We start from the raw sequence: 26,647 nt of genomic DNA, 5'->3' as shown, positions 1-26,647 counted from the left end.
TACACAGGTGATGCCATTAGCGTTGCCGGCATCGGTGCCTGCGTATCGCAGCCTCTTCTCCCCCCCCCCCGGCAGGTGTTTGCCCTTCTGAGTGCTCAGATGCAAAGCACTCGGGGTTTTTCTCACCAAAACCCTGGCGACCACGGGGGCTTCTACCAACCTCGCAGGACTGGCATTCCAAGGCTCAGCCGCACATCTGGGTGATACCTCCAGCTCAAGGGTTTCTTTCGTGAGCACATTAAAGCACCGCTGGCTAAAAACCCCTTGTTAGCGCTTGCTGCACAGAGCAGTTGATCACTTCAGCAGCAGACCACGTTACTTTGGAGATTAATGACACGGTCGTTCGGCTTTGTCCTTTCTATTTGTTAACTAGTTCGTTCTGCAAATAATAAATACGGAGGGGAAAAAAAACCCCCAACCGTATTCTCCAGAACACCACTGTGAGGAGACAGGATTAGAATGACATCAAGTGGCTTTCAGCGTGACTTTGTGCAGTGTCAGGGTAGACATTCATACTGCAATACAATTATTCAGTCAATCCCACTCCCTGTGAAGTCAATGGATACTGTGCCAGGGACTTCAAAGGAAGAAGGATCATGCCCTCCTGTGCATTTTAGGGCTCTAACAGAGGTTGCTAAAAGCAGTTTTTAAACAAAGTAATCCCATTTATTTTTCAGAGAAGCATGCAGAAACACTAGACTTTCTAGCTGCTAAGGGAATTCCATTTTTTTTCCAGTTAATTGTGTTCCTAAGCAGAACAAGAATGAAAACTAAGATCTTTTTTTAATCTCCTGCAAAATGAAAATTCCAAAAACCGCAAAGCTCAGTTTGGATCAATGAAAACCTTGTTTTCCAGTAACATCAAAACATGTTTTTTTGGTTTGGATATCTGCTTCATAAGAGATTATGCGTTGTCACAGAGCATGCAAAATAAGTATTTCAGTGATGTTTTAGTTAAACGAGACACCAAAACGGTCCAGTCTGACAAGGTTTGTAAGGAATGTCTGGACCACATTGCAGCCTTTTCATTCTGTTTGGTTTTAGGTGGGTTTTTTTTGTAACTGAAATCCAGAATGCATTGATTTTTCATTCTCTGATAGAGAAAAGAAAAGGAAGGTTTTGAGTAGTTCTAACCATCATCTACTGACTCATAACTTGCTTTAAGGCAACATTTATAAAGAGTTAATAAATGACCAACAGATACTATGAACTTGCTACAGACGTGACTGTTATGTATTATAAATGCTCATAAGCATACAAGTGTTACAGAAATTGAGAGAAGCCCATTGACCTCCTGTCCTCTATATTAATCGATCAACCATATACTAAACCATCTATTTATCCTGTATTAGCCATGGGTCCAGCTTAGTCTATTGATAAAGCCTGCCCCTCACGTAAAGCACGACCACTTCTGTGAGAGCTAGTTTGCACCAGCACCTGGGGTGACATTTCAGGCGTGGAGGCCAGCTTCCACAACGGCTTTGCCTCCATCCAGGGCAAAGTGCCCTGGGTGAGACGCCGAGTGCTATACCGGGAGGTGTTTAAATCCCTGCTCACATCGGGCTGGGCACGGCGTTGGAGGAGACGACAAGATGCAAAGGGGATGGGAACGGGGGGGGAGACTTATGCACCACCAGGTCACGAGGCTGATAGTTCTCACATTGTCCAACTTAACGTACTGTTTAAAGGCTAGAGTGGCAAAAGCAAATAATCTGTCAAGATAATTTTTTTTTAATCATCTGTAGAATCCTGAGCAAAATTGTCCCCCATCAGCAGTCCCCTGAGTTTCCCCATCCCACGCTGGTTCCCGTTTTTGGAGCACGGATGCTTTTCCAATGCATCAGGTGATGAAGTGGTGCTGCCCAGCGCCGCGCGGGGCGGCTGTCAGCAATCCCACCCTCCGCTACGGCAGCCGCTGCTTTAGCTTCATCTCTGAGATGCAGACTTCTGATGGCAACCTGGGATGTAGTAATTTATATACTTCTAATACTAAGAGCCAGGTCCTCTCAATCGCCCTTTCAGACAGTCCTTTCGCTAAAATGGAAACAAAAGATGATTGCAAAGCCCGGGAGGCCGTAGGGGCTCTGCCGTTCAGAACAGCCATTTCCTACCCAGCGAGAAAAAGAAAGCCAGAGAGGGAGGGAGACAGAGATAACCCACAGCACAATTTACTGCCCCGAAACAACCTCCTCAACTAAGGGCGCAACCGTAATCATTGGTGAGAAAAAACACTCCCCGCTAATGCGTGAGAGTGATTTACAGCGTGGCTCCCTTCCCACCGCAAGGGCTCTCGGCGGTCAGGGACGCCGGGCACGTCAGCTCAGGGCTGCAGCGTGTGGGACCACGAGCAGGTTGGAGGGGCCGCTCGCAGAAAGAGGGGTGCTTTCTCCTCCGTTAGCCTGACGCTGTGCAGCCACAGCATTTCAAAATGTGTCGCGTTAAAACACAAACGCAATTATGGTAACGGCAACGAAGAAAAGTGTGCTGAAATAGTTTTAGCATTTGAGATATCCCAGTTAATGTTTCTGGTTTACAGAAATCCTAAGCAGCTTATTACATTAGCTCTGTTTCCTTGGTTAAGAAAAATCAGCTTTAAATCGCTCTTCCCCAAGAGAGGCAAATGGAAAGTATAGGTGTTGCATATTAGAGTAGCTCAGATTTTACCAAAATCAGTCTAAATTAACACTGAAAATTTCACCACAGATATTTGCTAACTCATTTAAAATGGGGCATATATCAGTTTAAATTGAACACTTATAGAGGTTTGCTTCAGCTATTATAGAATAAACTAGTTAAATAGACTGCCATCTATTCTATCAATTGTTAACATTGTCATTACTTCTAAACTGAACAAGACTTGCCAGGCTGAGGGTTCAATCTGCTGCTGAACATGTGAGATGTCTAAAGTCATCTTTCAAATTTAAATACCAAAGGCAGAAAGGTGGGTAGCTCGAGAAGGGATTACAACACATGCAAAGCTTAAAAAAGAGTCCAGAAAGAAAGGTCTTTGCTGTGAAGAAACACTGCTACAATTTTAAAAGGCAGTGGATAAATTTGGCATCAATGCTCTTGTGTGCAAGCCTATACATTTCAACAGAGTTGGGATAGCTCATACAATGTCTGAATTTGGATCTATAAAATGGCCCCGGTGTCACCACAGTTATTGTATAAAATAGTCTCCTCTTCAGATACCCTACCTTCTGGCACCCTGGGAGAAGCTACCTTCTGCATTGCTATGTCCCTGCGTGTCTTTTCTGGGCTCTGGTGCTGTCTGTGGACCTACAAAAGCAAAGCCCTAAGTGCTGGGTCTGCAGCAGCACAGGTATCTCCCTGTGCCCCCCCAGCTGCAGTATCAGGTCTCCAGACACCAAGTTCCTCAGGCCAGTTCCCTTGTCTCTAAAGCACAAGATAATTCCCAGGAACTAAAAAACTATATCTCCTCACTCAAAGGTCAGGACCGTGTGGATTTGTACAGTACAAATACATCTACTATTCCTGAAATACCTCTTTTGCTTGCAAGTGTTTGAAAGCAGCATGTGTATGGGACAAACAGTGCCTATATAGGACTTTAATGGTAGAACTAATCATCCTGTATGCTTACCATAGCGTAATAAGGCATCACAGTACCATGAACTGTCAGAGTCCTTCATTACACTTCACAGGCAGGTATTGCTACTTTTTCCAAAGTCAACATGGCTCAAGTCAGGAAAAATAAAGTCACTACTCATAGCAGTGCAAGCTTCATTTAACAGCATCACTAACAGAGTGAGGAAAAACTCGCACAGAACAAAACAGGAAATAAAGGGCAAGGTGGAGCTCCGTTTCCTAATTCTCAGTAGTCCATACATAAGTCTCCATACATTCCCCCACAACAGGCTTGTTATACGCCAATTAACCCATACTCTGGCTAATTGTCTAACTCTTATTCTGCAGCAAAATTGTTCCCATTTTATTACAGAAGGGGAAACTGAGGTTCAGAAAGACAAAGAAGTGGAAAAAGAGCCTTGCCCAACCTCCAAGATTGCTCTGCAAAGAATAGAGGGCACATTTCCAGTCCTAGTGGACACAAGGCTTATAAAAATTATCCATATAAATTATTTCAGAATTTTAACGACCAGCTGTTATTGTTATCATTATGGAAACTATTTTACCGCCACACGTAAGTAACAGCAGTGGCCCCGAGTGCAACATCAAGAGGCAGCAAGTCAAATTGCTAAGAATGTGCAATGAGTAGAGCCACATCTCCATGCCAGACCAGAGATTCTGGTCCAGTATTTCCCATTCAGCTTGTTGCCTTTCTCTAGCTATTTCCTGCACAGAGTCATGTGTCATTCACTCTAAAAAGTACTTTTCCTCTATCGATCAATTTATCATTTGTCTTTCTTCAGGGAAATATCAGGTGGTTGGGTAATTTGCAGTTACTTTTAGAAACAGGTAATCATCCCGTCAATAGAGCAGAGGTGGCTCGATAAAAGATGCAGCAAAAGGAATTAATTGGGTCCTGAATGAGTGAATTAATGGTTTACTAGATCTTAATAAATCATCTGCTACTTCCTCATGTATGTCATGGGAAAAACTTCAAAGATGCCTAGAGGGCCAGATTCCCTCATCGGTGGCAAAGACCACAAAGAAAACTACGTACAGTCGAAGGTCTGGGAAGTAGAGAAGGAAATGGTAAGGTCGAGTTACCGCCGATGGTCAGCTGTATTCAGAACTCAGGAGAGCTCAGGCAGGCGCCTGCCGTGTGGGTGCTCCGGGCTGCTGGGAGAGGAGGAAGGCACCTGTACGGCATGACCGGGCTCCATGAAGGTCCTGGCACCCTCCTGCATCACTGGGAAACACCACAAGAATCAAGGAGCCAAATGCCTAAGCGAGCGCGCACTGGCTGGAGGTTAATTGCAGCTGTCAGAGATAAGTGGTTACATGGACATACCTGTTTAAAATTAACGAGGCAGTTACTAGCTTCTATAGCTCTTTAGAGAAGAGGTTGTGGGAAAGGATGGAAGCTCCTCCAAAAAAAGAGAAACAAATCAAAACATTGTTTTGCCTTCTGAATGAGATCAGGTAAGGCAGGCAGGAATAGATACCTGCCTGGGAACAAGGAACTTCACTGAAGGTCTTAATGGACTCAAGAAAAAAGTGCTGACCAGAGCCCACCGGCTGTAAAATGTGTGCACATCAAGACACCCAGATTGTTCTTCTTTTACAGAACATTTAGTGCTTCTCAGGACACTCCAAAGAGGAATGCAGAAAAAATGGACAAAACACCCCATTGTCACAGCTCCTTAAAAAAAAAAATCCCTTGCATGATGTGAGCTAACTATGGTGTGCATGGCAGCAGTTGGGCACCATTGTAACCACGCTGATGTCCCACGTAGCCAGGGTAACCAAGACTTCTTGGTGCTACTCATCGAAGAAACAGGACCTCTTCTTCCTCCTCACCAGTAAATTCATACCTGCTGTTGGCGAGGCAATGGGTGAATTGCTAGGGGGTGAACCGGTGGTTTTGCTCCATCCCGCTGTGCTGCGCAGGAGTGTGATGCTCACGTGTTTATACAAAAAAGCTTCACTGCCTTGGATTGCTGCTGAAAATGAGAAAGATGTTTCCATGCAACCTTTTAGACTAGCTTTCTTTTAATGTTTTTATTCTGTTTGATGAGTTAAATCCAGTCTGTGATTTCATGTTCCTGGAGGTACTGTAAATGTATAAAATAAAAAGACAGGCCCTATCTGAAGTTTACAGTCTAAACACAAGTCGAAAACAGAATGGATGAACAGGCAAAGTAGGGATCACGGCTGAGATTAACCAGGGATAAGATACAGAGGAGGAAGAGGTGGGGATAAAAGACTCGGCCCGATGAAACCCATACAAAAGTTGGAGGGAGATAAGAAGGTCCTCCAAAGGACGTGCTGAAGGAGATTAAAGAGGTAGGAGGGGAGGCAGGAAACAATAGCACCATGGAAGCCAAAGCAGAAGAAGGTTTCCAGAGGAGCAGCACCGACTGCCTCAAAGGGGGCTGGCGGGCCGAGAGGGGAGCGCAGCGAAAACAGTTTGACCACATCCCCGCTGCCCCTTTCAACACTTTTCGGTGAAAGTTCAGGGGTATCTATTGCTGCAAACCATCAGGGGGAAAGGAGTTGTCGGTTTGGGGGTTTGGTTTTGTTTAACAGGCATCGGGCTTGAGACATTCCCTAGAGCGTACTCTCTTTATAATCCTTTTGGGATTAAATAACTCCAGACACATTTCCCTGAGGGCTGGATCCCCTTTCAGTTTGGCAGGCTGGATAGGCAGCTGCAACCTCCCCCTGCAGAGGGGGAGGACGTTAACTATCTCCCTGCCACAGATTGCGTGCCATGCCTGACGTCCTTTAGCCTGGGATCAACCCGACTTTTACCTTCTAGGCCGGCTACGATACGCAGAGCGGCAGAGGGGTGTGCTGCCATCCTTTGAGAAGGAACAAGGCTCCAGAGGACTTCGGTGCATCCAGGCATGCTGCAGGGGAGTGAATGGCCGACCAAGCCTGGTTTCCAATGCTGCCGCTGTGGCTGCACAAGAGACGGTCGAGGAGGGGAGAGCGGTGCTGGTTAAAAGAACAAGCAAAAACTTTGTGTAGCTGGACACTTCCTTCTGTAATATATGTATTCATATATTCGGGACATCTACTATACTAAACCACTGGAAAACCACTGGAGGCTTCTTTTCCTGGTATGTGGAAGAGAACAGAGGAATCTCCTCTCCTGCCCCAATAAGACAAAGCATTCATGAGAATGTCAAGCCATATCATCACATCAGATATGGAAGCTTACCAATTTACCCCAAATTGCAAGCGTCCTGTTCAGGATGCCCTGCTGCATGGCACGAGTGCAGTCTGTTCCTGTGGATTTCACAACGTAACTCGTGATGGGTGAGTCTGTAGGGAGTCACTTGAAACCTGACCTTCCCCAGTTCAGAGATCATCAGATTTATTTCCTGATTAAAAACCCCCTACTACTTGCCTCAGTGAGGAGAAAGCAGTCTAACCCAAGTGAAAACCTCCTCCGTATTATTTTAGTCTTTCTATTAGCAGCTTTCTTTTACCCCTCCTTTCAAGAAGCTCCATGTTACGACATGCCCACTTACTTGGTATCGGTGTTAGGTCTGGAGCTAACAATGAACCTGTCCAATATCTGCTAGGAGAAGGCAAACGTGACAAACCTGCAGTGGTGATCCATTTCATTTTGCAAGGATGTGACGGTAGCGGAGCAAGAAATCGCCTACTGAGACAGCAAGGGAGAACTGGAAAATGGTCCTTGCGCTCCCTGAAAGTGATACCGTGAGGGGAGTAGCCGGTGTAATAATTTACGCAAGTCACTAAACTTTGTTAGTGGAAGATCAAGTAAACACCATTAGAACCTGACCAGCCCCTGCTCTTTGCTGGCTTCATTTGGGGAACTCGCAGCACTGGAAAACAACTGAGCAGAAGGCACGTTTTTCTCATCTGAACTGGAATGTCCCTGCCACATGGGGACACACATCTTTCTTCTTGCTTAAGCTGAGCTCCCATGCAGTGTGTGTGGGAACACAGCTATCGCTGCTTCCCCTTTACTGCTGAGATGGGGGAAGCATCTGCAAATTTATAAAAAGATTAAATTAGGGAAATAACTGTTTCAGCGATACCAGCCGTGCTGCGTGAGATGTCATGTGTACATGGTCCAGCCGTGCTGGCCAAAAAGGCTACGGCTCCTTCCTGGGGGGAGGTTTTTACCAGCCCAGCTGATTTTGTTTGATGTGCATTTAGAGAGCAGGCACACTGAGCCAGGAGGGAGTAAGCTCTGCACGGGAGGAAGGACGGGCAGCACAGGGCTGCGCGGGTGGGCAACGCAGCCTCTACGGCACCCGGAGGGGACAGATGCCCACAGCTCACGCAGTCTGGCTTGATGCTTGAGGATGTGAGAGCTTGAAGACCATGAGTGCTCGAGGCCACAGGGCTAGCAGGCTGCTTTCGTGCAACAGGGTCCGCTTCCGTCCTGCTTTGCGCGGCAGATTCTCTGCAAATAGCACGACCTTTATGTAAATGGAAGGTATATGTGTTTATTCTCTGTGGGCACAGAGTAAATCTAATTAAATCAGAAGGCTTCCAAAGTGCCATTAAGGCAAATTGGTGAAACATATTAAATTACGCTCCCACCGTTTTCCTGCGGTTTTGGCCTCCCTGTCTGAGGGACAGGAGTTTAGAGCAGATAAACTGATGGAAAGTTCCTCAATCGCCAAGGAAAGATGGGAGAACGAGTGGTCTGTTCACATTTTCCCATAAGTATCACAGTAGCAGTCTGTGAGGGAAGGGTTTATTTTAGGAAGAGCTATTTTGAAAGCTAAAGTGTCACATCCTGGCTGGCTCTTTTCATGGTGTTACTATAATCATCCAGTTATGACAAGCTTAATGCAAAAAAAGCAACCTTTTTTTTTTCTTTCTTTTTTTAGGAAAAGAAACAATGTAACTGGCATATTTTTGGACAAAGGCTGTCATTTTATTTCTTTTTCGGTATTCTTTTTACTTTTCCCTGTCATCTAACCCTATTTATAAAGCGCCAGACGTTAGATCTAGGAACTGCCTGTCCTTTTTGATGTAGAGGTCCATGCTGGCAGCTCTGCCTAGCCCCCCGCACTTGGGAGGGTTTTCTGAATCTAGCACAGCAAGCGCTTTTCTGGCTGGCACACGCTCTCCCACGTTCCCCTGCTCTCACCCAGCTGCGGCTGGAGGTAGGAAACCACGGCTGATGAGAACTCACCACCTCCGCTCTCCGAGTTCGCGCTCTTCGACGTCAAATTGATGCATCCCAAGGTCGAAATCATCCTGCAGGTACCTGTTGCCATGTCAGGAGCAAGCCTGCTCTCCCCGGGGTGCTGCAGGTAGGTGGGCAGCTGTCTTGCTGCTGCGTCGGAGCTGGCGGAGCTGAGTCTTGGCTTCGCAGGCGTGAGAGCTGGGGTGCGACCAGGCTGGCTGGTCCTGCTGGTACCATGCACAGCAGCGGTCAGGTCTTACACTTCTCTCCTCTGCTCTGCAGGCTGGACTCCAGCTGAAGGCCAGGGTAGCTCGGAGCAGGACTAAAAGACTGGGTGCTTTCATGAAATAAAATTATTTTCGCAGCTGGAGTTGAAGCACAGTAGCTCATTCTGACTTAAACCACATTTTCTGTGGACCAGACAGACAAACAAGACAAACACAGACTGCATCTTCCCTTGCGCTTAAGTAGCTCCTGCTTTGAATTCAAAGGGCATAAGTAGGAAATTGATATACTTTCTAATTTATTGGAAGGAAGATAACTCTCGGAAAACCAAGGAGACTGCTCTCAATTTATGGGAAGCGGACGCTTTTAAACAGTGAATGAGCGAATGTTGAAAGAGTCCTGCCTATACAGCTACATGCATTTAATATTCAGAAGACTCACAGGAGATGCTAAAGTGCCCTCAGCTCAGAAAATTAATAAAATATTATCTCATGAGTGAACTTCAAAAGCTTTGGCAGTTCCATTCATTCCACTTCAGATAAGCAGCCAAAATATTGCAATATCCTGCTAACCTGATGTGAAACATCCAGCTTTCCTTGGCCAGTAACATTAAGCTGGAAATGTGTGAACAATCTTTATTATTAAATATTTAGCCATTTCATCTGCTCTGTTGTGCCTCCCTATGCCTGGATCCAGTAATTCCTGTTTCTAAAGGTGGATCTGGTCCCAGATAGTCAGCAGGGCTTTGATGCAACAGCAAGTGTCTGAAGACACAGGATTTAAAGACTGCTTTTGGCAAACCTTACAGATCTGTATTTAAGGGGTGAACTGTCCAGAGATCTCTCTTTCTGGGGCAGGAAGACGTTATTTGGCTGGTGGGTAAATTGACCAAGTCTGCAAAAGATGTGGCGAGGACACTGTCTGAGGAGAAGACGTTTTAGAGAGATCTTAGACTTCAGTGGCTTTGTGCTCCTCACATCTCCCACCAAACCATCTGCCCCTGGCCGCCTCAGGAGCAGCTTGGACAGCCTTGAATCTGGGCTCTCAGTTATTTCTCTCTCCCTTCACAGTTTTGGGTTTTTTTCTTTTGTTTTCCTCAGACTCCTCTTGCCACAGCAAATTACCCGTGATGCTAGAATGCAAGCTATTGCTACAGGCTGAATCTTTTAATTTTGAGCCATGGGATGGCTCTGCCTTTCCTCCAAAGGCAGGAGGAGGACAGAGGAGGTCTCAGGCCAACGCATGCCAACACGTAAGGTTCATGCTCCACAGCGCTGAGGCCCGGCACTTGCTGAGGATGCAGGTGGGAGACCTAACACTGAGATCCCAAATCAACCTGATGTCTGTGGGAGTCAAAAAGTACTAAAGTTTCCCTGTTACATCTTCCCTGCTGCAATAGCAACTCACCCAGCCAGAAATGGGACGGCACATCTCAACAGCATGCCTGTGTGAGGCATCCCCAGTGAACGATGTTCTGGCACCTCGGTGTTACTCTGGCAGCGTAATCCAGGACTGAGAGATCCTGTGCTCCTCACCTCCTCTTCATCGCTTCCTGGGTGCCATTTCCCCAGGAACCCACAGCGAACATAAGGGATAGCTACCTCTCTCCACTTTCTGCTACAAGAGAAGACAATCTTAAGCAGTGGTGAATAAATTCCCCTGTCCATGACTGGAAGCTGCTGGGAAATAGGACAGAGATCCATTTCTCGGCCACCAGTTCAACAACAGGCAATAACAGCCGAGAGCCAGCATCATCTCAGGGCTGTCTGGTTATCCAGACGGCATCAGTTGTCTCTGTTAGCCCAGATATTCACTTCACCCCAGCCCAAACTGACACTCTCGTCAGTGTAGTCTACAGACAGAACGAAAATTAAATCCCTGTGGCATCTGATTCTCCTCTTATCCCTGCTGCCGGTCCCTCCACATGAGGAAGGGAGCCCAGGGGAAGCTTTATTAGTCTGTCGATGAACATAAAATGATAGCACTTGCAGGACTGTCAATCCAGCACAAGTAATGAGTTAAATATATATATATTTATATTTAATTGCCAATTCATCAGTAATTCCCGACAGATGGAATCCTTGCATTTCAGGTCAACTTGACATCGCCAGCACTCAAAGGTCCAAGTGAGCATTGCCAAATTTAATGAGCTGCAGTAACAATGTCTCCACATTATTGGACTAATTACTAGCTTCTGAAAAGAAAATGAAAAAGGAGGGGGGGAGGAAGAAAAAGAAAATCCTCTAAACAGATGAAACTTTAATTAACAGCATTTTGAGACATTACTTATTATGGAGCAAATGCCACTTCAAAGTGAAAATAGCCTCTAGGTGGATAATAGATCTAATGAAAGGTACAGTAGTCAATTTAGTACTAACTCGCTTCATATATACGTCTTTAAGCCTTCAGAATAACCAGACTTCATGGCAACAGCCAGCGCATGCTGCTGCTCGTGATGCAAAGTCTCCATTTCCACGGGGCGTAGACCGTCCAGAAGGGTTTGGCACAAGGGCAGCCTGCTGCAGGTGGATCCCATCTATCAAAGCAAACTACAGCACATGGTCACTTCAGCTGGTGGCCAGTGAAGCGAAGGCCTGGCAACTTGAGCGGCATGCATTGAATTTCCAATGCAAGATTTTTACATTAAAAAATAATTGTTTTCATTAAAAGTAGCAGCTACAGCCTTGGACTTCCAGGTTGAAAGTGTATGTTTCATTGAAGCCAGTGGAAATGTTGCACATTAAACTTGTGGAACTAATAATAGAATTTAGCCTTAAATGCATGAAGCAAATACAAGGCTAATTTCTTCACATTAACTTTCAGCAGCTTCTGTTTCTCTCTCTCTCTCTCATACACACACACACTCATTCATTCACTTATCTAAACAGACACAGAAAAAAAAATATCCTAGCCTTCAAACTAGTCAAAATATTTTTTCTGTGAACTGAGAAGGAAGAAAAGGAAGAGGTTTGTTGCTATTTCTATTTTTGAATACTGAGCGTTGCTCAGATCTGCCACGATGAGGGGCCATGTCAAATTGGCTAGATCAGGTAACAGCAGGCTGCAAAACCCTTTCCTTATCCTGCAGAGACCTTCATGACTCTATTCATACATTGCCCACTTCACACGCCAGTGTAACCACTTCTGTAAACCCCACGGATGTGAACTGCGACCACACCAGCCCAGAGCAGGCTGGCACCTCCCTGCAACAAATTCAGGTGATCCGGGAAGTGCAAATCACACCGGTTTGCACTGGAAGAGCTTGGCCGATATAACAACATTTGTGTCCGTTTAGGTGCATTCCCCAGCCGGGGACCTATGGAGTGAAATCCAGCGCTCACCGGCATCCTGTGCGATCGTGCAGGATTCACCCAGCCAACCGCTGCCCCCCGGGCAGGAGGCAGGGGACGATAAAACTTGGCATCGTCCAGCTGCGCGGAAGGCACGCTTGCTGCGAATTGAGCTTGAATATTGCTTGGAGGTGGGGGGGAAGGGGGAGGCATCAGATTTGTTTAGGCATAAGGACATATCTCAGTTTTCTCCTTGGTTCTCTTCCCAGTCGTGCCCCGGTAGGCCCATTATTTCCCACTTCAGAATTAGCACCTTTGCCAGCAGAACATAAAGGTGACGGCTAAGGAAAGCTGCAGCCTCTGCCCTCACAGCATTTTCTGCCCTGATGATGGGACCTTAATAGAAGCCGTTTGGGAACAAAACAGCAAGTGCCAGTACACGGAAACACAGGGGGTTCCGTGAATCCGTGTTTCCCAGGATGCTGCCAAGGCACAGCCTGGCAGGGTGGGGGAGAGCGCGTTCCGCATCCCCAGCCCCAGCAGGGACCCGGACCTCTCCTGATCACCTTCAGTGGTGCCTTAGGCAGCACTGCTTAGGTTGTCTCAGGTAGCTCTAGCCAGGCATCACAGCGTCTTACCTTGTCTTCTTCCTTGCATAGGTCTCTGCCCTTCCAAAGCAACATGTATTATGTCCCAGCAAACCCGATCAGCAAAATTTCTGCACTTTGGTAAAGACCCAAGACCACACCTACAACCGAGCTAGTCAGAATCCAGGAATTTAATAGTTTAATATGGGGAGTTCACTTTATCATCACCTCTCCCACCTCCTCCCTCAAACTGAAACACTTTAAAAAAAAAAGAGGCAGCAGCTAAGAAGCTGGTGGCTATGTTTAGCTGGAACAGGATTTGAGATTTTGAGGGAAAACCCCTGGCTGCGAAGCACCTGGCTGACGCAATTTGAGGAAGAAATAGGCTTCTCCCTATCAAAGAGGGATCCTGACATCGGTGGGTATGTGGCTGTTCAGTTACTGAGAACAGTTGGCAGGACCTGCAAACCAAGGTGTATGACAGGAGAATATACTGCAAAGCGTACCTGTGTCGCGGGAGGGCCATGTTGGTGGCTTCCATGCTGCCAAGCTGCACTCAACTCATAGCCATACAGTGGCCCTCATGGCCATCTCCCTGCATGAGCCTCCCAAATAATTCTTGGATACGTCCCAGCCCACTTTAGCTATGATTTTCCCCATAACAACAAAAAGATGACAGCCACCGCTTAGCCACATGTGACTTGGCTCCTGCTATGTTCCCAGGTCCAGCCCAAGCTGCTCACCCAAGCCGTTCCAACCTGGATTTGACATAGGAACCAAGGTTTCCTTAGCCATCTGGCTCAGGGGCTTTTGTGAGGCTTCATGCCAGTATGCCTGTCTATGTGGGAGTTGGTTCCTCTTCCAGCCATTGCAGTCTCTTCCAATGCCCTCAACTTTACTCTTGCCCATGAGTTTTAGGACAGCCTGACCACCGGAGTGGAAGCCTGCAAGGCAGCCTGTGGGCTCCAAGTAGCTAGCAGGTTTCCAGGCTTGTGGTTGCCATCTTTTGTTACTGGAAATACCCTAATTAGTTTCTAATACACTGCATTAACCTGACAGCCATCCACCTTATCCCACATCTGTTGGCTTCTTCAAGGCGCTTTTTCTTTTTTTTTTTTTTTTTTAAAAAACACCAGTTGCAGACTGCAAACACTTTTCCCAACACGGTGCTCCTTGCTCTGCTCCCAGTTGAAGATAGTCTGGGAAGACAGTGCACAAGTCATGGGTTTGGCTGGTATGTGGCTGTTCAGTTACTGAGAACAGTTGGCACAACCTGCCAACCAAGGTGTATGACAGGAGAATATACTGCAAAGCGTACCTGTGTCGCAGGGGGTGCCGTGTTGGTGGCTTCCATGCTGCCAAGCTGCACTCAACTCATAGCCATACAGTCCTTACAGGACATGGGGCTGGTATCTCCTACAGCTCTCCGACCAGGCAAAGCAGGTGTATCTACACCGGCAATTCCCTTTCCCTGACCATGAGCTGGGGGGAGGCAGGAGGCCCTGGATGGAGAAAGCTGTGAGGTGTCCTGGAGGTCCCTCAAAACACCCCCTCAGGACCTTCACCTCTGAGGGAATTTCTGTGCAAAGACAGGAGGTCAGAACTCACCTGGGAGGAGCACTTAGCCAAGCAGGCAGATATATGTCATGGCAGGTATAAGCAGAGGCACTACCAAATAACCAGGCAGAATTTAAGCCCTAGGACGATTGAGAGTCCTGTACTATAGAAATATCCTACCTTCCAACTTTCTTGTACTTCTTTCTCCACTTGCTACACACAGACACAGAGCTCTCACTGCACAGAACAACATGTGACCAGCCTCCTCTTATTCTCACTCTTGATGCTTAAGAACAAAACAATTTACAAATTGGTCTCCCTCACCAAAGGATGAGAGAGAGGGAGAGATCCCCAGCGCAAAGTATTTCTCCCAACCCTCTGGTATCCATGAGGCACAGCCCTGCAACCTGGGTGTGAGCTTTAGCAGCTGTTTGCAAAATTTCCCCCTGGACCCAGGTTCGCATTTCAAGCATCCCTCAGAGGCCGTGGGTCTGAGACATGTGTTTGATTCTTGTCTAGTTAGCTCTTACCCCTGGCTTGCTATGAAGAAGGGTGGGGGAAAAGATGGATCAAACAGATGATGTTGACAAAGGAGGTGCCCACACCTTGATTTACTTCGAGTCCTTGAAAGCCTGTTATTGAATGTAAAAGAGGAATAAAAAACAAAAACAGTAATAAAAAGCAACTAATGTATCCAATTTTTATGGCCAAAAATAAAGGCACTGGAAGGCAGGCTTTTTAATGGCTATCATTCCTCCTGTGTTATTTGAAGATCCCCTTGTAAACGGGAATCCTGGGTCTGTTTTGCCATCTGTTCGCTCCACTCCTGCCTAGGAATCCTGAAAGGGTATTTATTGTATATGCAGGTTCAGTGAGGCCCACTTACTATAAACAAATACTGCATGAAATATGGTGGGGCCAGCTTTTTCTACAGTGCCTGTATTTATGAGGAAACAGTATAAAAACAAATATGTAATCTGGAAATAAGCCTGTTAAATGAATAAAAAGTCCTACGGAGCAAAACATAATGATTAGCAGAGCCATTCAGTGAAAGACCCTGTTAAGGGAACACATCTGCTGTCATCCACTTTGCATCAGTGCTTTTCCCCCCTGAAAAAATCCATCTAAAAGCAGCCATCAGAAAATTATGGGGGAGGGGAGCAGGGAGAAGGAGGAGATGATACAACCTAAGAGCTACAAGGCCAACCATGGCACTTTTGTTGGTTCTCGAAATGCCTCTTGAGTCCTGCACCCTGCTGTCCACCAAATATAATCTATGTTATTTACAGCATGTACTAGGTACCGATTACAGTCACTCAGCTGAAGGGGAAAAAAACAACCCAGGGGAACAAGAAGTAATCAAAAAAAAAAAAAGAAAGAAAGTTCAGCAAAGCAATGGAAGGCCAGCACGGTGTGCTGAACAAAGATTCAAATAAAGAACTTGAAGTGCAGCATGTTTGTGCACACATGCATAGAAAATCATACTTTGCTTTCGACCAATTGCACAGAGCCTAAACATGGGTTACGTAGAAGAGCAGCGCAAGATAAATCCGCTATGGAAATGCAACTCAGTCATGACCTCTGATTGCCAGCTTCACTTGTGCGCAATATCACTATTCAGATGCAGGAAGTACTATTCTAGCTACACGTTCCTATTAACTCTATATTTACAGACCTCGAGTAAAATCACAACCTGCTCCGCACCCACTCCACCCCACCCACACAGGCAGAGCCAGCTACAGACCGGTGAGTAACTGCACTTGTTGGCACCCTCTCTCCCCATGATTTACATTTGCTCCAAGATGTTCTGGGTATTTCCTATCTCAGTTTCTGCTTTCCACTGTGGGTTGCCTGACCTTCCCCATGGAGCCGGTTATTAATACTCCAGTCTCTACCGACAACGCAAACAAAGTAGGTACAAGCTGATGCAACTCTGGAAAGCGCCGTACCAAACACTGATGCAACCCCCCCGAGAGCCACGATTACTCCCCGGAGCACGTGGGACAAGGATGCCCTGCTTGCTTTCATCTTGACTCTTGCTTTCATCTTTGCCTGCCAGCATAAAAACTGACAAAACTCATGTCTTCCCAGTCTATGGCTTCGAAAAGCTCTGGTTTTACCCTCCTGCTAACTATTCCCGGCTAAAAATATTATGCAGAATGTGCTTTTCCTTCATCACATGTGTGACTTCACGGTCAAACTGAAGTGCATTGCCTTGGTTGCGTTTTTAGCATCAGAATCGTTTCTGCTTCTTACCGATCAATCAAAGTAAAGCAATAAAACCTTCACCCTCGTAGCATGGGAGACAACGCCTGAGTGTTGACTGGAGAACTGAGTAGCAGGCGAAGGGCCTGTGGCTCCCCTTCCCTACCCAAAGCATAGAGGAAGGCATCATGTATCATAATTTGAGTACTAATTGGCAAAACAGGCATAATAATTTGCTTGAATGTGCACTATGATGCTAGTGTACTGTTTGCAAATTTTTAACCAGCATAGACTTGCTGCCTTTGGTGTATCTGAGATATATGTAAAAGCTTAATGGATTTATACCACTACAGTTACTACTACTGCTCACTGACACACTTTAGTATTTTTATTGCTTTTTCATAGCTGGCATGATTCTGATGGTATGTAATTAAATATTTTACAAAGATAGGGTCTGATCTGACAACCTTTATGCACATGAATAATCTCATTGTGTTCAATGCCTCTACTCATGTACCCAAAGCAGGCAAGACTGGGTTCCTACTGCTACAAAAGTAATTTTTTCCCCTTCTGTATTCCCCTTTGGGGATTTTGATGGAATTAATAATGGAAAAAAAAGACCCTTAAAACTCCTTCACATTTATTTTGTGCATTGAAACCTTCACCTAGGATTTAAACAAACTACAAGAACACTGTTGTGGCAGTTATGTTTGGCCCGGGATGGAAAGAAGTAAGAGTTTGTGTTTTGTCAGAGACTGAAAGACGTATTGCGGTTTTGCCAGTCTGTATCTTAGTGGGGTTTCCTGAGACTGATTAAGGGTTTGAAGGGGGGATTTTTTTTTTTCAAGAATTCATGACTCACTTTTTAAAGAAGTGGTATATTTCAGGCATGAGGGGGATTGCCCAAATGGTTTTTATATATATATATATATATATATATATAACCTGCAAAATATGTCACAGTCATATGCTTCCTTCAAACTGATAGGCATGCAAAATGCTCAAGCACCAGTGTCTTACAGGCTGTTCACAGCCTGTTCCCCACTGACACAACACATCTACACGTTCACTGGGATGTTTTGCCCAGCTCCAGCAAAAGGAGAGCCTGACCCAAAGCTAGATTGGGAGCTGAAGTTCTTCGTTAGAAAATGTGGTTTGGGGTTGACCCGCTGTAAAACCAGCTTTTCAAGTTTTGATTCAGATCTGAGCCTACAGGCAGACTTGTCCCAAGTGCGTTGCCATCCTAGCACCTGGTGAAACACATTGCTACTCACCCAGAATATCCCAAAACAGTTGGGCAGGAGGGAAAAGGCACAGGTGGATCTTGGGATCTGAATTTTAGATTTGGATTCATTTAAGAGAGACATATTTAAAACATTGCAGCCATAACCAAAGCACAGGCAAACAGAGAGGGCATCTGGGCCACTGTGAATCCCGGGAAAAAATACCAACCCTAAATAAAAACTTGTCACTTTGCAAGGCCTCTGCAGCTGAATGAAGGTATTTTTCTGGTTTTCCCCCAGCAGGAAATGCAGGAAGGCTCTGAACACAGCCAGCGAGACTTTCTGGTCATTTTACGCACACTCCCTTATTAATTTACTACCTTTTGGACCCTGAAAAAGCCTCTCTCCCATCTTTAGGCAAAAAGGGAACCAAATACAAGTTTCTGGAAACAAACAGGCCTTTTAAATTAAAGCCTACTGAGTTATTAGCCTAGTATGAAAACCAAGATATTGCATAGTTGCACCTAATCTGCGACTGGGAATCATTAAACCGGATCACAGCACTGCCCAAGCAGAAGAGGACGCCCATCTGGCTTTTGGGGAGCTCCACTGGACTAGTAACTTTGAGCGTCACTAAATCGTAAGCCACGACATGAGGTGAAGCCTTTTCAGCACACAAAGTGCAGAAGAGCTTTGGTGCCGGGTAGGGGTGCAAAGCCCTCTCGGGGTCCCATTTCCTCAGCAGGGGTCACACCCACAGGCTAATCCCATTACCTCTGCAGTGATGTACTCCTGCACCGCGGAGGGGTGCTTCGAAAACAAGTCCAACCTAAGTCTAAACTCCGCTCATGACAACGATCACAAATTTGTTTCGGGACCCAAACTGAAAGGAAAACAACAAAAAGTCGCTTATAAATTATCTGATCCAGCAGTCCTGACCTGCCAGCCATATAGTAAGGGAGCATTACCCTGCCCCGGCTGCTAAGCCTGGGAAGGGGATGCTGCTTTTGAGATTCACCAGTGTAGCACAGCTGGGCTCTCTTCCTCCATCATCAACCATTTTTCCAGGATCTGTTTACAAAAAGCCAAGTCTACCAGTCACCTTCTAGCTCACCCATCTTTATATTTTGGTCAGTGTGGGGAAAATAGGCTGTCAGACCTGCGCCTCCTCTCTTTCCCTCCCCTCTGGATGGAGCACTCGCTTGGGCTTCAATCCTGCTTCTCTTGGCCTGACATACTGCTGCCAAGTTGCTGTCAGGGACAGAACCGAGAGCACTGAAATGGCAGGAGAAAGCTGATCCCGCATGACGCATCGGGAAAGACAACACACACCAAGGCCTCTGGAAAACAAACTCTCTCCTGGCTTCCCAGCCATGTGCAAATTTATGAGGTTTGAATGAAATTCAGCTAAAGCGTCCACGCCAACAACTGTTTATCCAAAATGAACTCAATTGCTGGACTTCTGTCCATTTAAGAGTCACCTGGTCATGCTCCACGCTGCCTAGGTTAAGCCCTGTCAGTATCTGAAATACCTCAAATAACATTAACCCTTCTGTTGCCACTGCAATGCAGGATGAACTTTTCAAAAAACTTTCAAAAACATGATAAAAACACCCAGATCAAGGCACTACAGTACCCCCAGCCCATGGGTGCGTTACAGCCCTTTCACAAGTCAAGGGCAGCACTTAAGAGAAGCGGAAACAGGTAGTTAAGGGAGACACAAGGTTTGCTTGCCCATATGAACATGAACATATGGATTTCTTTACATCTTGACCCCAGAGAATGGGCATAAAACTTGAAAATTGCCACCTGGTTTCTGTGGTTATTTTTCCATTTAGGGATTAAACAACATCTAACCCCACGTGCACGTATTTTTCTGTTGCAAATAGGCAGCACAGACAATTGCAAAGCAAGGAGATGGGTGTGAGAAAGAGGATTTCTGGTGACCCAGGGGAACAAAAATAAAGGGATGAGTCTGGGCCTGCCAAACAGCTGGTTAAACTTCAGAGCTCGGTTTAAGGCTGTTCTGAGGTTTGTCTACTGACAGCAGAAAAAGCACCTTCTCCTCTGCCTGCCTTTCTTTTTGCACTGCTCGCCCAACACCAACACACCGGGAGGTATTCCGTGCAGCAAGATCAAGACTTGTCTCCTCACCTGAGCGAAAAAGCCGCGTGTTTTTAAACCTTGTTTTCCAGGAGAGGTACAGGGGTCTGGTCAGACGAGTGCTCAAATGCTTTTCATGTGTTACCACTCCTTCCTTCAGCTGTTACTGGCTACTCCCATCCCCCTGGGTCTGTACACGCTGCTAACCCAGCGCAGCGCAACCTGCGGTGGGGTTGTGGAGCCCATCTCGGCCCAGCGCCAACCCACCACTGCCTTCGTCTTGGCCGGGGTCCCGATAAGAGACTGCAATACCTATTAATCATAAACCCTGTTGATTAAATCCATCTAGCTATTTCACTCCGCTAAAACCGGGGGCAAAGGCTGTCCCGCAAACAGCTCTGTCCTGCGATCCAGCTGCCCAGCTGTGCACACAAAGCCAAGGGAAGAACTGGGACTTCATCTATGTTGAATTTGGTGCTGGTCCTGGGTTTTCCACCTGCGTGCAGCCACGGTCTGACGTTGCCGAGTGTGAGACTTGTCAGGATTACAGGAGAACTTGAAAACCTCCACCAAGCCCTGAAGGAGCCTGTTACAGCCTTCACTGAACGTTTGCAGGGGGGAGTAAAGAAGGATGGACCCTGTTCCCATGCTGCGGACTCCCTGCTTCATGCCCTGGGACAAGGGTATGCTGGGATCTCAAGCACAAGTCCAGAGCTGTTCAGAAAATGAAAAATGAAGATCCCTCGACCATTTCTTTGTTTTTATTCATAACCACAATTTCATTTGCATTGATGTTTTCTGACCAATTCTCTCCTCAAAATAATTGATGGGGAAAAGATCAAGAGATGTAATTAAAAGAGAAACAAACAGAAAACAAAGGGAAGAGGGTAAATGGGCATGCGACTTCGGGTCAGGGAAGGAAAAAGGAGCAGGTGGTGGAACTGATGAGGGAGATTTAATGAACTGCGATTGACTTCGAATAACAAAGGAGGAGGAACCTAATCCTACCGTTGGATCTGTACACATATGGACTTACCATAACAAATGGTAATCAATCCATCAGCCTTAAATTAAAGATAAGGTGGGCAGGAAGGAAGGGACAGAGTTTATTCTCTCCTCCCCTCACCCGCCATCAAACTAAATCTGTTTGCCTGTGTCCACATCTCTGTTGTCAGAATTAGCGTCTGCCATCTCTCCCTTCTCAACCAAAGCGGCCAACTTCCCATGCCTCACTGTACCACCACAGGAAGGTCTCTTTGGAGGCTGCCCCAGGAATTTAGGGTCCTGGTTACCCTGATTCTGCAGTGTATTTCACTTGAGAGCGATCAAGGCGCAGCAGCCTCAGAAATACACTCTTAGGACTCTGCGTGTAAGTGCTTGCTGAGCTTTAATCAAATGCACATCACAGATAGTCCTGCGTGACAGAAAGCAGAGCCGCCAATCCGCAGACCTGCCAAGAATAGCCTCATCTGTGATACAAGCCTTTTTCTTCTTTTGTATCATTTTGGCCCTCACTTTCTCATTCTAGGACAAGCTGCAGAAATATTTTGGGTTTTATAAGTTATCTCGTGGTTTCAGGCTGAAGGCAAGTTCACTAGAGTTTCTAAATATATACCCAGGTTTTATGAATCCTCATTAAGTTTTCTAGGATAAAGTTTCTATTTTAAGGCTCGGATCCTCCAAAAAGAGCTGTATAGTTGGACACCCCTTTCCCATACATTCGGCCAAGCATAGCTGAGCACATGGCTTTCTTTCTGGGATTTGCCCTAGTGTTTAGGCCTGGCAGGCAGTTTCTCCCAAAGAAAATGCTTCTAACGTGGTTTCTCCAGGACCGGTAACTAATACTTATGTCTCCTTGACCAATAGGCAGAAAATGCTTGAGCAGTTCATGAAGATCACTACTGACATACATTTAAAAGAGTGAAAGCTTGTGACTTACGGGGTAGTATCAGGAGCTAGGAAATACAATTTTCTGTTTCTGCCACAATCTACTATGAGATTTCCCAGCATGATCCGTATTTCAGTATATTCCAGTTATTCCAGAAGAATACTGCCAGCCGGGCTGGGAGGTGGCAGGGAGGAGGTGCTCAGACATGTGGGGTGGCAGCTATATGGGGCTGTGGTTTGGGACAGGGGCTCGGTGCCCAGGAGAGGCTGGGTCTGGCAGAAGGGGTACGAGGAGGACTTCCCATCGAGAGGCATTTCCACCACAGCTACTATTTGAACAAAGCATTTGCCAATTAAAATAATTCAACCAGATATCCTGTATCCCGAGGAAAGGGCAGGGCAGGCACAGATGGACAAGGACGTGATGTTGAGCCCTGCCACCTCAAATCAGGAAAGGGGAAAGAGCAGGGAAAACAGAGATTTGTGAAGTAGCCACCAAAGTTAAATTCTTCTCCCTATTTGTAACTCTGCAAGAGGAGCAGGAGGGACACAACCCAAGCACTGGCTTAAACTTTATGTTTCCCATTTTCCTGCTTGCTCAGCTCCTCTTAACCTGTGCACTGACGTCCAGGTGTTCCACCTTCACAGCAGCTGAGAATCCCCACCAGAAGCACCCCTGGGGTTGCCGGAGCAGAGAGGAGCATCCCTCACCCTGGGGCACACCAGCAAGTGCTTCGCCCTGTCACTGGGGAGCTCCCAGCCCGAGCAGGTCCCCGTGCTGAGCTATTCCTACCTGGACATCAGGAGAGGCACTCGGCACGTTGGATGGGAGTTCTTGGAATTTGGGATACTGTGCGCCAAGGGAGCACAGCCGAACGCTTGGCAAGTGCTAAACCACAGCACTGTGGCAGCTGGTCTCTGACTTTGCTTCTCCCGACTTCCACGTCCTAAATGACACCGCACCTGGAGCGTGAATTTGCACCGCATGGGTGTTTTCGCTGCTTTTTGGGTACCGTGTGGGCTGACCGAGAGCTGAGATGGCACATCCCCTCACCCCCTTCACCCACCTCCCACCAGGCTACCCGGGGCCGGACCCAGCTCCGCAGCCCGCTGCTCCCAGATCTCACGGCACCTTCCCCCCAGCCGGCTGTAACGTGCCCACAGAGCCTCCCCAGGGGTATCACTTATCCCCACCGGCTTTCAAGAAGACGGATATTTTCCAGCAAGAACGCAGCGCAGTATCACTCACCTGCTCCCACCGAAGCAAACACCAGGGTTTCTGGAGGAGCGGTCAGACGTGTCACCACCTCACGGATCTTCTGCTGCCTTCTGTTGGCAACTTCGGGTTTGGTCAGACTTTTTGCTTAAGGGCTTCTTCTCTTACTTATCGTTCAACGGGGGCCTGAAGCAAAGCTCGTCAATGGCGAAGGAGGAGGGAGAAGGTTGAAGCAGAGCTCGGCAGTGCACGATCCCCCTCTCTTGCAGTTTTGGGACCTCTCCCATCTTCTTTTCACCTATGAAAATCTGGCTGCTCGCCACGGCATAATATAGCAACGGGGGAAAGAGAGGAAGAAAGCTTAACTTTTATTTATTTTAGTGCGATCATTAGGATTATGTCAGGGGGAAAAAGCATTAATACATAATCTTTTCCCTGTGCTATACAACACTGGCTGCTTTTAATTTAGAATGAAATTGAAACACTCACTCAGAGCGGCTTTGAACAGCAGCCAAGGCCTTCTCTTGCATTGTGTGAGCAGCTGGGTAGCCTTTCGACTCTCTTTTTTTCTGGTCCACAGTGCCTTTTTTTTGAGACCTGTGCTGAGGGTCAGTGGCTGAAGGTACTTGTCGCCCTTCCACAAGTGCTAAGGGTCCCCTTGGCTGGGAGCTGGCACGCCGACCACAGGTGAAGGGGGAAGCCTAAAGCATGTGAACACAGCCCCCAGCAGACCAAACCTCAGCAAATAAAGCTCCACAGCTACAAATATTTCGCAAATTAAAGAGAGAAGGGACATATTAAAAAGCGCATCAAAATGCACATCTTAAAAAAATGCTAAATAGCAGTGATTTCTTTTTTTCTCGACGGCGCACGTTATTTTGCACGCTTTGTCGCACATGATGAGGCAAGTTCACACAAGGCGAACACGGTTTGGAGGTATAAACAGGGCAGACAAGCTGGGTGGGGTAAAGCCAAATTCAGTTAAATGAACTGGTCGCCCTGTTTTGTTCATGCGACAAGCCTGCTCCAGACGGTTCTCACCAAGCCGATGAGAAAGGTGCCTCGGTCTCCCTGTTCATTTTAATCTATATAAATACTAGGTTTTGTCAGGCTAAAGAATCCACTGCGGACTCAAGCATTTTCCTTAATTATTGGTATTCACTGAAAGAAAGAGTAAGTTTAAAGGGGGGAAGCGGGGGAAGAGATTGCCACCCTTTCAGTGCTGCTGTGAAGGGAGTTCTGCTTATCACAACAGGTGCAAAGGCCACTCACAAAACCAGAAGCAGTTCAAGACTGAAAGGCTAAGAAATTGCTTATTCTCTTTGTCAGCTGCTCACACAAGCAGGGTAAAGGCTACTTGGAAGGAAAGAGAGAGGGTAAAAAGAAGGGTTAAAGTTTGTCACACAAAAAAAGACAGAAAGAAAGAAAAAAGACCAAGCGTACACAAGCCTGCAGGTTCACAGGAGACTCTGGGAGATATATTGACCTTAAAAAAAATTTTTTTTTAAAAAAAAAGAGAGAGAAAAAAAAAGAAGGCAGAAACAAAACCACATCCCCACATAGAGCAGGAATGAGCAGCACCAGCAGGCTGGGGACTGGGGGAAATTTTAACAGTCTACCACTCCAGTTGAATGGGGAGGGGAACAATGCCAGCTGAAAGCGCAGCATTCCTGCCCCTGCGCCCCCACAGAAAGGGGCTGTGCAGGTCTTTCTGATGGCTCCCTCTAATTACGCGTTCTTGTGTACGGCGATTCATGGCCAGCTCAGAGAATGTGCTCGTTCCCTGTCAGAGGGGTGATTTGTATACCACACCTATGGAGTCAACATATTGGGGGAAAAAAAATTATATTAAAAAAAATCCTCTGATGAGGAGCCCACAGTTTTCAGGGTACTGTTTTCCCTTGGGTTCTTAGCTGGGTTTTATTTCCTCCACCCTTCCCCTTTCAAGATAAGGCATCAGAAGTAACTGAAACTAGAACTTCATTTTATAACACCCCTCCGTTAATCCCTAGATCTCTCTCAAGTGCTGCATAAATTTCACCCTCTCTTCACAGAGCTCGAGGGTTTTTTTACATCTGGTGCATCTTATTTTCTAAGGACGATAGTTCTGTTTATTTTAACCAGGCCTGGAATGATGTGCAAACCAGCCATGCCTGTTAGATGCTGATTGTTCCCAGAACCAGATGGTCAAACCTTCCTCTTTTAAGACAGCTGACTCAAAGCCATAAAAGAAAACACCAAAAATGAAAACAATCATCAACAACAACATCAAAAAACACCCTGTGGTGGGAAAAAAAAATATTTCAATGTTGGCACTGTGAGACAGAAAAAACTCAGAGAAAAGAGTGTTTGGTTTCCAGACCCTGGAGGTCCAGCGTGCAAAGGAGGGAATTTGCTCATTGGGAAGTTTCCACCAGTGGCAAGCTAACAGGAGGAATTCCCTAGCTTAAATATGACAGATGTTCATACCTCTGCTACCCAGAAGCAGTAAAACCCCCCTGTGGTTATTCTGACTGCCCTGCTAAATGATGGCGAGTTAGAGTACTAATAAAACATAGCGATGCAAGTCGCCGCTGCCCGCACCTGCGGGTTCTCTGATACCCACTACGGGCTTCACAATTTACAGCCGAACCTCAAGCGCTTCAACTTCATTTTAGCACCATGACTAGTCTCTTGCCATCCTCGTGGTTCTCCTTCTTCCCAGGCCTTTTCTATTCACAACTGGTCCTAGTTTAATTGGGCCGCTTTGCTGTGAGTCAGTGAAAGCCACTGAGGGGTCACTGTTAGGCACAGTGTAAGGAGAACCACCGCACCTCTTACAAAACCAAACTTGCCTATGGCAGGATTAAGGCAGCGCAGGGTCTCTGTAAAGCTACTCCAGCCTAACTAAGCCAGATCCAACATCAGGCTGCAGGCAATCCTGCGTATGTACAGCCGACTGCTTTGTTCTGGTTTAATAGAACCAGTTCCTCCCAACCTTGACAAAAAAATCAACATACGTTTTCACACCACTGTAACTAAAATGAAAAATAATTTTAAAAAATCACAGTTATGGACAGAAACAAACAAGATACCACTAAGCAGCTTGTGAATTTTCCACACAAAGGAGTAAATGTAGAGCACATCGGCTGCTCTGCAGCGGTGGCTGACATGCAGGCTCTCACCCTGGTAGACATAAGGTAGCTTCTCCTCCTTCCACTGTCCTTCACCTCTCCAGGGGAAAACAGACACACAAGCTGTCCAAGGGCTCTGAAAAACCAATCACTTTCTCTTTAACCGTCATAAGACATAGAGCACCATGCCAAAATAAGAGATGCCTGTACGCCTTTCATCAGCTACTTTCCCTAAACTTTCCCTAACATTCTGTAAGAAGTATGTGATCCCAACATGAAAAGACTTCGTGAGCATTTCAAGAAGGCAGAAAGCCCACTTCAAACATTACCAGGAGAGGAGGGGCTTCAGACTTTTTTGGAGTTTCTCATTCAATTTTCTACAGTTCTTAAAAATGGCAAAGTCCCAGTTAAAGGATATGTGCTCTGTGTCTGGACTACTGCAAACTTAAGCTAAACAGAGGACTAGATTTAACAGAA

General features: G+C 46.4%; 2 long non-coding RNA genes across 2 annotated transcripts; both read right to left on the bottom strand.

Annotated features, from left to right (window-relative positions):
• Positions 1–1,022: 1,022 nt before the first annotated feature.
• LOC138690335 (uncharacterized) lies at positions 1,023–7,759 on the bottom strand. The gene is made up of 2 exons (XR_011329176.1): positions 6,809–7,759; positions 1,023–6,582 (listed from the first exon to the last, which is right to left on the bottom strand). It is a non-coding gene; the product is annotated as an uncharacterized lncRNA (long non-coding RNA).
• A 49-nt stretch (positions 7,760–7,808) lies between these two features.
• Positions 7,809–23,146, bottom strand: LOC138690334 (uncharacterized). The gene is made up of 3 exons (XR_011329175.1): positions 23,091–23,146; positions 10,397–11,183; positions 7,809–9,174 (listed from the first exon to the last, which is right to left on the bottom strand). It is a non-coding gene; the product is annotated as an uncharacterized lncRNA (long non-coding RNA).
• Between the last annotated feature and the right edge of the window lie 3,501 nt (positions 23,147–26,647).

Source organism: Haliaeetus albicilla, chromosome 21 (assembly GCF_947461875.1).
Source record: "Haliaeetus albicilla chromosome 21, bHalAlb1.1, whole genome shotgun sequence".
Lineage (NCBI taxonomy): Eukaryota > Metazoa > Chordata > Aves > Accipitriformes > Accipitridae > Haliaeetus > Haliaeetus albicilla.
Note: the sequence above shows the minus strand (reverse complement) of the source record. Positions and strands in the feature narration are given on the sequence as shown.